We start from the raw sequence: 10,978 nt of genomic DNA on the forward strand, positions 1-10,978 counted from the left end.
TCTCCGGGAATTAGCATTGATGAACCTCAGCTCTTGAGCTTGTCTAACACATTTGAGATTCTTGCTGTGTTTGTGGATGAGAGTGGGGCTGTAGGGAGGATGAGCAAACTGACCATAGCGCCATAGCAATCCAAGAGGGAGGAGCAATGAGAAATATAGTTATAATTGGGGATAGTATAGTCAGGAAATAGACACTGTTCCCTGTAGCTAGGAACAAGAATTCCAAAGGCCATTTGCCTGCCTGATGCCCAGGTTTGGGATTTTTATCCAGGCTGCATAGGAATTTGGAATGGGAAGGGAAAGATCCAGTTGTTGAGGTCCATGTAGATATCAACAATATAGGTAGAAGGAGGAAAGAGGTTCTGCTGAGGGAACATGAGCAGCTAGGGGCTAAATGAAAAAGTAGAATCAACAAAGTAATAATCTCCAGATTATGCCCTTAGCCATGAGTTAATTGGCACAGGATCAACAAAACTAAAAATGTAAAAGTGTGACTCAGAGCTTGGTGTGGGAGAAATGGGTTAGAATTCATGGGACATTGGCACGGGTACTGGGCAAGGGGGATGGGCGCCCTCTGAATCATAGTGGGATCAGAGTCCTGGTGAATTGCAGAACTAGGGCTGTGGATAGGGCTTTAAACTAAATAGTGGGGCCAGGGATTCAGTTGTATGGAAAATTATAGAAGAAGTAAAACAGGGAAGAGTTCAGCATTGATTATCAAAGTTTCCAGAACAAATAAAAGGACGAAGTATGAAAAGGGTTGGGAATCTAACTTCATGCGCAGCAGATAAAGGGACAGTTATAAAAAGGGGGACAGTCAGTGCAGGACTGCGGGTGTTGTACTTAAATGCACACAGCGTGTGGAACAAGGTAAATGACTTTGTAGCAGATTTGAATTGGCAGGTACGATATGTGGGTATCACAGAGATGTGACTGTAAGGGGATCTGGGCTGGCAACTAAATTTCCAAAGATACACATCCTATCGAGAGGACAGCCAGGTGGGAAGAAGGAGTGGGTTTGCTCTATTAGGAAAAAATGAAATTAAATTGATAGAAATAAGTGATATAGAGTCAGAAGATGTAGAATCTCTGTTGGTAGGAGAAAAATACCTGATGTGGGTTATGTACTGCACTCCTAGCAGTAGACAGCATGTGGGGAAGAAAATAAATCAGGAGATAGAAAAGGTAAACAAACCGAACTGCGGACACAAGAAATCCAGAACAAAACAAAAATTTCTGGAGAAACTCAGCAGATCTGACAGCACCAGTTAACGTTTCTGGTCCAGTGACCTTTCTTTAGCACACGCAGATAATTTACATTAATCCTTTTGGCTTCAATATCCAGGTGAATTGGGAAAATCAGGTTGATCAGCGAATCCCAAAAAACAGAACTTGTGGAATATCTATGAGATGTAATGGTACTATAATTGAGTAAAGGTAATTACAAAGACAAGAGGGAGGAGCTGGCCAGAGTAGATTGGAAAGGGAACCTAGAAAGGAAGTCAGTGTAGCAGCAATGGCAGGGGATTCAGGGTATAATTTGGCAAGCACAGTAGAAATTCATCCCAATGAAGAAGAAACACACTGAGAAGCAACCATGATTGACAAAGGAAGTCAGTGACAGCATGAAAGCAAAAGAGAATGCACATGACGTGTTGAAGGTCAGTGGTTTAGGAATAGTCACCATCCTGCAAAGATTATGCTCAGTCATAGGTTTGACCGATATCTTTGCAGTCAGAAAGAGTGGGATAGATTGACACATGCAAAGACAGATATGAATAGATTGTTCAAATGTTTTCCCCATGAAATGTTAGCTCTCAGACTGTCCTTGAAAACCTTATTGAATCATCCAATACCACCATTCGATTCATGTTGAAATGTGATGTCAGGTGGTGATGCAATCTGTAGATGGGGAGCTAGGAGCTCTGTGAATTGGTGGTCTGCTGTGCTAGTCTTCAGCAAATTCTATTTTATGTACAATTACTTTACAGTGTCAATAAGTGAAGTGCTGATCATGGAATGTGTTGCAAAACATTCTATCCATTTGCTGCTTAGATCACAGACAATGAGCAAAAAATATTGATTGCTTGCACCTCTCCAAAATATGTACGTGGTTTTATTGCATTGTTTTGTTGCTTGTGGCTCAATTATGGACACGGGTTTGGAACACAGTTTAACAGAAGGTACATTCTATGTAATTCTAATGAACGTATTGCTGGATGCCAGAGTGCTTCACAGGATCATTGTTTCATCTTTAGAACTGGCTGTACTTTGTGGCTAAATGGAATAGATGTTAATGGAGCATTTTCAGAAGAAATGCTCAAGCTCTATGTGATCCAGTGATTATCAAACAGTGTGGGTTCATTGTGTACTCTGTGATAGTTGATCAGACCTTCCTCTATTTCATGAGGCTACTCAACTACTGGCTTACTTTCTGCAGTTTCTCTATTTGTTCATGGGTTATGGCTATTATTGGCAAGGCTGGCATTTGTGCCACCTAATTACCCTGAGTGGTCCACAAGTTTAAAGCTAAGTATATTGAAAAGCATTTGCCTTTGGCAACATAGAACATGAACCTCTCTAGGGTGACACCTTTTAATGTATTGGAACTGATTTTTCTTCTAACACTGGGACAATTTACTCCCGTAAACTTGAAGATGGTCTCTTGCAAGATGAATGAAAGTAGCACAAATTCTCAATGTTACTGAGTGTTGTTTGATGTAGATATGCTGATGAGTGAATGAGTGACACTGGAATGCCTGTGATCTCCACAGATAATTCCAGAATATAACCAGGTGATTTACCTTACAAGATGGAATACATATGCCACACTTCCCTCTCAGGTACAGCCCCCTCTATGTATGAAACCAATTAAGTGTTTTTCAATAATACCTTTGAAAAGTTGTTCCAATTTAAGAATGTGTTTCATTTTTTTCCTCTTGTTATACATGGATACCAGTGGTACCTCCACAATTTGTGCACACTTTTAAGATGTGTGTTGGGCTTCCTGGCACCTCTGGTCAGATACAACCCATTTGATCATTAGACTTTTCCTTGGCCAGAGTATTTTCTAAAAGCACTTACCACCATATCACAAAGGATAGGCAACACACAATCAAACAAATTATACACTACAATTCCTAGACTCCTATAATCTTTCCTAGGTGTGGGATTTTGATGGTTACGTTTGGGACAGTAGGGATTCTATCTATTCTATTTTATGGGTGAGATCACTAACAAAGTACATGAAATTTGATGGGAAAGAGTTAACCAGCTCCATATCACATACAGTCATCTCTGAAGCTAACTTATGAATGCATTGTGATCAGATTGGATGAAAAGCAGATTAATGACTTACAATTGCTTCCTTTTCAGACCAAGGTTACAATGAGCTAAATTACTTGTGACTGACACAGTGTCTATTATGTCATTGGAGTTGAAACATGTTGTTGAGGCAAAGTGTTGTTAACATTGCATCAGTCCTTATGGGGATTCTTAAGGGCAAAATCTTCCAGCATGGACCTTACTCACTTTCATGGATATAACAATAGATTCACTGAAAAGGGGTCACTGATCCCAAAATGTTAACACTGATTTTTCTCCGAAGATGCTGCCAGATCTACTGAGTTTCTCCATCAATTTCTGTCTTTATTTTTGTAAATCTACCTTTGTTTTGTATCTGTACCAACTTTAACACAGCAAGCTCTATAGTATCAGAGGGCTTTTCTCTGACAAGCTATACTCAATATTCTCTTGGGTACAGTGGGTCTGGTTCCTCCATTAAGCTGTCTGAAAGCATAATTCTGAGCAATGTATTTGTTCTGCCTGTATCTAACAGTCAAAAGCTCTACTCAGGTGCAAGTTAAACATGTGTTTCACATGCAAATCACCAGTTATTTCAAAGGTGTTCTCAGAAACATTTGATGAAATGAGGTGAGAACTGAATTACTGTACTGTTTAATTTCACAGCAAGTGGATATACAGAATATTAACTCAATTTCACATGGTTAATTCATCATACTTCACTCTGTAAACAATTATAATCCATGCCCATTGTGAGCTAATATATTTTCAATTAACATGCCTTCTCTCTAGTCAATGTGTTATTGCAAAGCTTGATCTCCTGCATTTACAGCAATCAGTTTGTCTGGGACTTGTGTCTTGGAGTCATAGAGTTTGACAGCACATAAAGAGACCCTTCTGTCCAGCATGTCCATGCCAGTTATCAAGCACTATCTACTTTAATCTCATTTTTGGGACTTGGATGTAGGCATTTATGCTGTGGCACTTCAAGTGTTCATCTTGTTAATCTTCCCAAACTACAGCATTTCACACTTCTCAGAATTTAATTCCACTTTGTGACTATTCAGCCTATCCGATCAGTCTGCCTATATAGTCCTGTAGTCTAAGGCATTCCTCCTCGTTATTTAACACCCCATCAATTTTTGTGTCATCTGTGAATTTAGCGATCATACCTCATACATCATTCCTGAGAGACCCAGCACTGAACCCTATGATATGCCATTGGACACAGGCTTCCAGTCACAAAAACTAAGACGGACCATCATATTCTACTTCTTGCCACTAACTCAATTTTGGATCCAATTTGCCAATTTGTCTTGGATCCCATGACCCTACAGCTTTTTAATTAATCTTCCATGTGATACCTTGACAAAAATCTTAGTGAGCTCTATGTTGACTATGTCAACTGCCGTACCCACATCTACATGCCTAGCGACCTCAAAGAACTCTGTCAAATTTGTTAGAAATGATCTTCCCTTTACAAAACCATGCTGGTTATATTTGATTACATAATAGCTGTCCAAGTGGAGATTAATTTTCCTCAGAACTTTTTCCAATAATTTCCCTACCACTGATGTCAGAATCATTGGCCTGTTGTTTCCGGATTTATAGTCGAAAAGTGTGGCGCTGGAAAAGCACAGCAGGTCAGGCAGGATCCGAGAAGCAGGAGATTCGACGTTTTGGGCATAAGCCCTTCATCTTATGCCCAGATTGATTAATTCTTGATGTCACAAGGAATTAAGGGCTATGGGGAGAATGCGGGTAAGTGGAGTTGAAATGCCCATCAGCCATGATTGAATGGTGGAGTGGACTCAATGGGCCGAATGGCCTTACTTCCACTCCTATGTCTTATGGTCTTATGGAAACATCGATGCTCCTGCTCTGCGGACACTGCCTGACCTGCTGTGCTTTTCTGGTGCCACACTTTCTGACCCTGACTCTCCAGCATCTGCAGTCATCATTTTCTCCTAGTTTCATGATTGATGCCTACCAGTCTTCTTGAATAATAGCACCACATTAGCTGGCTGCCAATCCTCTGGCATCTCTCCATTGGCCAGAAACAAATTTGAACATTAATATCAGGTCAAAATTAGAAATTGCTGGAAAAGCTCAGCAGGTCTGGCAGCATCTGTGAACAGAAATCAGAGTTAATGCTTCAGGTCAAGTGAGCTTTCCTGAAACGTTCTTCTTAATCTCCAATGCAGACTGGAATACATTTCAGCTGGGCTTGCGTGTTAAAACTATTAATGCCTCTTCTTGCTTGATAATAATTTGTTCAAGTATATCACTGTTCTCTTCCCTGATTTCCAAACCTACATCTATTGTGAATACAGATGCAAAGCAGTCAGTTAAAATATCATTTATGTCTGATAGCTCAGCACAGACATTGCCGCTTGCATCCCTACTTTTTCCCTGGTTATCGTCTTGTACATAATATATTTGTAAAATGCTTTGGATTTTTCTTTATTTTATCCCACTGTTTCAAGCCCCTTTTTGTTATCGTAATCTCTTTTCTAAATAACCCTCCAATGTTTTAAGTCCTCAATATCTACCATAAGCTTAACTTTTTCTCCTTACCCAATTCTTTACAGCTCTTAACATCCAAGGTTGTCTGGACCTATTGGTTCCACCCTTCACCTCTGTAGGAACATGCAATCTTTACACTCTCACTATTTACTATTTAAATGACTTTTACCGTTCTGATGTGGATTTTCTTATGAGTAGCGGCTGGCAGATATCTTTGGGCAGGTCCCATCTTATATTAAAATCTTGTGTTAAAATTAGTTTTCTGCACATTTCAGAAACTTTACTTTCAGTCAAACCCCACAAATCTTACTGAGTTATGGTTAATATGACCAGAACATTCACCCATTGACACTTCTACCACTTGTTCAGCTTCATTCCCTAAAATTAGGTCCAGAACCAATCCCTCTTTTGTATGACTTTCTACATGCTAGCATAAAATACTCTCTTTGGTACATTTTAGGTATTCTGCTCCCTCCAAGTCTTTAACACTTCTATCCAAGTCTATCCCAGTTAATATTGGGGAAGATGAAATCTCCTGCTGTTATTACTATTTTTCTACATTTCTCTGAGATTTGGTGACCTACCTGTCCTTCTATCTGTCCCTGAGTGTTGTAGAATCTAAAGTACAGTCCCAGCAATGTAAGTGTGCTATTTTTGTTTTTAGTTTTTACCCACAGGGCTTCATTTGAAGAATCTTCTGAGATATCATCCTTCCTATTATGTAATTGACCAATCAATATTGTAACCGTAATAATCTCCCTTTGTCACACCTCCCCCACCCCCCTTTACTGTCTCAAGATTCTATACTCAGGAATATTGAATTTCCAGTTCTGTCCCTTCCTCAACCATATCACTATGATGGCAACATTATCAGGTTCCTATGTGTTAATCAACATTCTCAACTCATCTGACCTACTCACAAAGCTCCTTGCATTAAAATAAATACCACCCAAACTTGACATTCTGCCTCTGCTTTCCAGGCTAACTTCGGCTTTCCTTCTGTTTTTTTGTCAGTCCAAAATCACCTTCTACATCTGCACTCTGTCTCCTATTCCTTTGCCAAATTAATGTAAAATCCCACTAATAGCAGCAGCAAACATCCCCACAAGGATGTTGGTCCCATTTTGGTTAGATGCAGCCCCTGGGGCTCAGAAGCGAACCCAGTGATCCAAGAATCAAAAGCCCTCTCTCCTGCTCTGAATCTTCAGCCATGCATTCAGCTGTTTGATCTGCCTATTCCTATACTCAGTAGTGCATGTAATCCAGAGATTACAACCTTTCTGACTTTCTGCTTTTTAACCTGCTACTAGTTTTCTAAATTTTTATTACTGTACCTCATCTTTTTTCCCACCTATGTCTTTGGTATCAATGTAAATCATGATTTCTGATAGTTTGCCCTCCCTTTCAGCATTTCCTGCAGCATTTTGTGACATCCTTTAGCTTGGGCCCAAAGGGACATCACACCATTGTTGAGTCGCATCTGCGGCCCCAGAAATGTAAGTCCATACCCCTCACTACTGATTCACTGACAGTCTTTGCTGTTTCTCTCTTTCTCCTCCTATCTTGTGTAGCAGCACTGACTGCATTCTCTAGAAGGACATCACTCTCAGCACTTTCCAATGTTGGAATTCAGTTCTTGAGTGAGATGCATTCTGGTGTTTTCCTGAGTACCTGTCTGCCTCCCTTCTTCTTACTAAGGTCCACACAAAAAAGATTGTGTACGTTTGAAGGTCTGTAATGCTGGACTTTTTATTTATTTATTTTTCTATTTTATTCCAAAGAATTTGTAGTCAAGAATCTGTACCTGGGGATCTTTGATTCTGAGATGGTGACATAAGTGGTGACTTGTCAACTTTTCATTGTGAGTACATGTAACAATAAAGCTAATTCAATTCAACCCATTCCCTCTCTAGCTATACTTCCTTAAGATGTAGGGTAACTATGTCAAATAAACAGGCTGTCCATGTAACTCCCAACCTCGTGGATACACTGCTATACCTCCAGCTGAAGGTCTAGCTCCAAAAGCTGGTCGTCCAGCTGATGAAACCAGTGACACTTGCTGTAGAGGTGGTCATTCAAACAATCAAGAATGTTAAGACTTTTCAGATTTTCACACTGCTTTTAAATTCAGTTTAAAATTTAAATTGATGTAGTTTGTCCATAATCACCTTAGGTGGTTCGACATGAAGAGAAACATTCTTATAGCAATGGGCATGGATTTTACTTGGCTAACAGTAAAAAGACAATAAATACTTAATGTCTATAGGCTTTGGGGTAACGCAATTGATCCCTAGTTGTTATGCAAACAGAAAGTACTAGAAATTTTCAGCGGGTCAGTCAGTATTTATGGAGAGAAAAGCAGAGGTAAGGTTTCTGGTCTGTGTTGACATTCCTTGGTGTTTGAATTCGACTGTGAATTGTCACATTCCCTAAATTCATCTGGCTCCATTCAATATGATCATGGTTGATTAACAAACTCAGTACCCTAATCCTATCCTCCCCCATATCCCTTGATACCTTTCCCCACAAGAGTTATACATCCCTCCTTCTTTAAAACAAATAAAGTTTTAGCCTCAACATTTTCTGTGGTCGTGAATTGCACAGGTTCACCACACTCTCAGTGAAGAAATTTTCCCTAATCTGTATGCTGAAAGAGATAGCGTAACTCGTATCCATGAGCTATGACCCTGGCACTGAACTCCCACACTGCTGAGAACACCTTTCCTATATCTAATCTGTCTAATCCTGTTAGAATTTTATAATTTCTATGAGATTCTTCTAAATTCCAGTAAAACAATCCTAACCAAATCAATCTCCCCTCATGTTTCAGTCCTGCCATCCCAAGAATCAATTTGGTAAATTTTGTTGTAATTTTTCAATGGCAAGAACATCCTTCCTCAGATAAGGAGACCAAATCTGCGCACAATATTCTAGCTGCAGCTTCACCAATTCTCCGTATAATTGCAGCAACGTATTCATGTTTCTGTATTCAAATCCTCTCACTTTGAATTGAATTGAATTTGTTATCACATGTGCTGAGGCACAGTGAAAAGCTTTGTCTTGCAAGCAATACAAGCAGACCGCAAAGTTAAATAGCATGGATAAGTTAATAATAGGTAAACAGTGGGAAAACAAAAATACAGGTACAGGTGAATGCTAAGAGTTTGTGAGTCCATTCAGTATTCTAACAACAATAGGGTAGAAACTGTTTCGAAACCAGCTGGTGTGTGCATTCAGGCTTCTGTACCTTTTCCCTGATGGTAGAGGTTGTAGAAAAGCATTGCCAGGGTGGGATGGATCTTTGAGAATGCTGGCGGCCTTTCCTTGACAGTGGGCCTGGTAGATAGAGTCTATACATGGGAGGTTGGCCTTTGTGATTGCCCGAGCCGAGTTCACCACTCTCTGTAACCATCTCCGATCTTGAATGGTATAGTTACCATACCAGGTAGTGATACATCCAGACAGAGTGCTCTCGATGGCTCACCTATAAAAGTTGGAAAGGGTATTCGCCGTCATGCCAAATTTTCTCAGCCTGAGGAAGAAGAGACGTTGTTGGGCCTTTGTACCCAGTGCATCCACATGAAGAGTCCAAGAAAGCTTGTTGTTGATGACTACTTCCAGGAGCTTGACATTCTCCACTCGTTCCACCTCTGTGCTGTTAATGAGTAGGGGGCATGCGTAACATCCCGCCGAAAGTCAATAATGAGTTCCTTGGTTTTGCCGGCCAAGTGAACATCCAATTTGTCTCTGTTTTCCCTGCTGCACCTGTGTACTTACGTTCAGTGACTGGTGTACGAGGACACCCAGGTCAGGTTGAACATTCCCCTCTCTCAATTTACAGATTTTCAAGTACTCATTTGCCTTCCTATGTTTGCTACTGAAATGGATAACCTCACACGTATCAGTTGTACAGCATCTGCCATGCATTTTCCCACTCACTAAGCCTGTCCAAAACACATTACAACATCTCTACATCCTCACATTTCCATGATCTGCAAAGTTTGACATATTATATTTCATTCTCTCATATAATCTATTAACATGTATTTGAAAAGCTGGGGTCCAAGTATCAAACTCAGCAGTAATCCACCTATCTCTGCTTGCCATTCAGAAAAAGGCTCATTTATTCCTACTCTGTTTCTGTCTGCTAACCAATTTTCAATCCATCTTAATACACTATCCCAATCCCATGGGCTTTAATTTTACATATTAATCTCTCATGTGGGACTTTGTCAAAACCCATCTGACAGTTCACATAAAGCACATCCTGCGGCTTCCCTGATCAACTCTGTGAGTTACATCCTTGAAGAATTCCAGTAGATGTATCAAGCACAATTTCCCTTCTGTAAATCCATGCTAATGGTTTGATTCTATCATTGTTTTCTAAGTGCTCTTCTATAATATCCTTGATAATGGACTCCAGCATCTTCCCACTGTTGACATCAGACTCACTGGTTTATAATTCCCTGTTTCTCTCTGTCTCCCTTTTTAAATCATGGGGTTACATTAGCTACCCTCCAATTTGTAGGAATAGTTCCATAGTCTAAACTTTGATCAGGTCAATTTTGATGGCATTAGAGAGGAATTTTCAAAAGTTGATTGTTGGAGGCTGCTTGCAGGTCAAGGGATGTCTGGCAGTGGCAGGTTGTCACAGGCGAGATAATGAGAGTCCAGGGCTAGCATGTTCCTGTGAGTGCGAAGAGCAAGACTGGCATGAGTAGGGAACACCGGATTCTGAGAGACATTGAGGCTCTGGTGAAGGAAAAAAAGGAGGCACTTGTCAGGTATAGGTAGCTGGGATCAGGTGAATCCCTTGAGGAATACAGGGGGTGTAGGCCTACACTTCAGAGGTAAATCGGGAGGGCAAAAAAACGGACATGAGATAACTTTGGCAGCAAAGAAGACCACTGATTTCTTATGTGTGACTGCAATTATATGATAGAAATTCCCACGCCACCATTGCTAGTGTAGGCTGGCAGTTAATCTACGAGGTAAAAACAATGACTGCAGATGCTGGAAACCAGATTCTGGATCAGTGGTGCTGGAAGAGCACAGCAATTCAGCAACATTCCGAGGAGCTTCGAAATCGACGTTTCGGGCAAAAGCCCTTCATCAGGAATAAAGGCAGAGAGCCTGAAGCATGGAGAGA

The 10,978-nt window shown here is 40.4% G+C and overlaps 1 protein-coding gene across 1 annotated transcript in view; it reads left to right on the forward strand.

Annotated features, from left to right (window-relative positions):
* Positions 1-10,978, forward strand: part of erg (ETS transcription factor ERG) — a 262,777-nt gene that overhangs the window by 35,839 nt on the left and 215,960 nt on the right. The gene's annotated exons all lie outside the window — the stretch shown is intronic.

The sequence above is a fragment of the Chiloscyllium plagiosum genome, chromosome 12, assembly GCF_004010195.1.
Source record: "Chiloscyllium plagiosum isolate BGI_BamShark_2017 chromosome 12, ASM401019v2, whole genome shotgun sequence".
NCBI lineage: Eukaryota > Metazoa > Chordata > Chondrichthyes > Orectolobiformes > Hemiscylliidae > Chiloscyllium > Chiloscyllium plagiosum.